Raw genomic sequence first — 2,514 nt, 5'->3', positions numbered from 1 at the left:
CCCAATTTAACACTATTGTGAGTACTCTCACACACCAAACTCAAGTCTCTAAACTGCTCAATTAAATCCAATTCCTTAACCATTAGCATAGACATATGTAATGATTTCCGACTCAATGCATCAGCCACTACGTTTGCTTTACCCGGATGGTAATTCAAACCAAAGTCATAATCCTTCAGAAACTCTAACCATCTTCTCTGTCTCATATTCAGCTCTTTCTGATCAAACAAATACTTTAAACTTTTATGGTCACTGAAAACCTCAAATCTTGACCCGTACAAGTAATGCCTCCATAACTTCAGAACAAACACTACAGCCGCCAACTCTAAATCGTGCGTCGGGTAGTTCCTCTCATGAACCCTCAGCTGTCTTGAAGCATAAGCTATAACCTGCTTATTCTGCATCAACACGCCACCCAAACCCAACAATGAAGCATCACAGTAAACTTCAAATGATTCCGACGAACTCGGTAATATCAGAATAGGAGCAGTAGTTAACCTTCTCTTTAATTCTTGGAAACCTTCTTCACATTTTGAGTCCCAAACAAACGCTTGCCCCTTCCTAGTCAACATCGTCAATGGTAACGCCAACTTAGAAAATCCCTCAATGAACTTCCTATAATAACCAGCCAAACCAAGAAAACTTCGAATCTCAGCAACAGACTTCGGAGCTTCCCACTTAGACACTGCTTCTATCTTGGAAGGATCAACAGCAACACCACCTCTTGAAATCACATGACCAAGAAAACTAACCTCTTCTAACCAAAATTCACACTTAGACAGTTTAGCAAATAACTTCTTTTCTCGTAGAACTCCCAAAACCACTCTCAACTGTTCAGCATGCTCTTCTTCAGATTTCGAATACACCAAAATATCATCAATAAACACCACAACAAACTTGTCTAGGTACGGATGGAAAATCCTATTCATATACTCCATAAATACTCCAGGCGCATTAGTCACACCAAAAGGCATTACAGAATACTCATAATGTCCATACCTTGTTCTGAAAGCAGTCTTCTGAATATCCTCAGTTTTCACACGGATCTGATGATACCCAGATCTCAAATCTATTTTGCTGAACACACTTGCACCAACCAACTGATCCATCAAATCATCAATCCTCGGCAAAGGATACCGATTCTTGATCGTCACTTTATTCAGTTGCCTGTAGTCCACACACAACCTCATAGTACCTTCTTTCTTCTTAACCAATAGCACTGGTGCACCCCACGGTGACACACTCGGACGAATAAATTTCTTATCCAACAGATCTTCCAACTGACTCTTCAATTCAGTTAACTCAACAGCAGACATACGGTACGGAGCCATCGATATCGGCCTAGTACCAGGTACCAAATCAATCGAGAACTCCACTTCGCGCTCTGGCGGTAATTCATTCACCTCTTCCGGAAACACATCAGGAAAATCACACACCACGGCTAAATCGCCAATCACCAGTTTATCTTTAGCCTCCAAAGTCGCTAACAGCATAAACAACTCTGCCCCATCAGCTACTTCCTCATTCACTTGCCTTGCTGATAGAAACAAACTCTTTCCCTCCTCAATCTCAGGAAAGACCACCGTCTTATCAAAATAGTTGATAGAAACTCGGTTAAACACCAACCAGTTCATACCCAGAATAACATCAATCTGCACTAGTGGAAGACACACTAGGTCCATCCCAAAGTCTCTACCAAAAATACTCAAAGGACAATTTAAACAAACCGAAGTAGTAGTCACTGAACCCTTCGCAGGAGTATCAATTACCATACTACCAAACATCTCAGATATCTCTAACTTAAGTTTCACAGCACAATCCAAAGATATAAAGGAATGAGTCGCACCTGTGTCAATAATAGCTACAAGAGGAAAGCCATTAATATAACACGTACCTCGGATAAGTCTGTCCTCACTGGAGGTTTGAGTTCCGGTCAATGCGAACACCTTCCCAGTTTGAGATTTCTTCGGCTTCTGACACTGACTTCCAATATGCCCTTCTTCGCCACAATTAAAACAAATCACTTCCTTGTGCTTGCAATCAGCTATTGCATGGCCAGTCTTACCACAGCGAAAACACCTCTTTACTTCAGCAGTGCATACATTACTCTTATGACCAGCCTGACCACATTTGAAGCAAACTATACCAGCAGGAGCACCTCCCCTACTAGTCCTCTGAGCCGGAGCAGCTCCTTGTTTCCCTCTTCCCACTGGGGCATCATACGGCTTGCCACGATTTTGATGTTGCTTGCCCCTGCGGTCACTGACAATCTTGTAATGAGCATTATTGTCTTCTTCAAATATCCTGCAGCTATCAACCAATTCAGTAAAAATGCGTATCTTCTGATACCCAACAACCTTCTTAATTTCAGAGCGCAGTCCATTTTCAAACTTGATGCACTTTGAAAATTCAGCACCAGCACCAGTGTAATGAGGATAAAATTTGGACAGCTCCACAAATTTCGCAGCATAATCAGTGACAGACATGTTTCCTTGCTTCAGCTCAAGGAACTCA

Source organism: Lathyrus oleraceus, unplaced genomic scaffold (assembly GCF_024323335.1).
Source record: "Lathyrus oleraceus cultivar Zhongwan6 unplaced genomic scaffold, CAAS_Psat_ZW6_1.0 chrUn0153, whole genome shotgun sequence".
Lineage (NCBI taxonomy): Eukaryota > Viridiplantae > Streptophyta > Magnoliopsida > Fabales > Fabaceae > Lathyrus > Lathyrus oleraceus.
The sequence above is the reverse complement of the archived record's forward strand: the minus strand, read 5'-3'. Positions refer to the sequence as shown.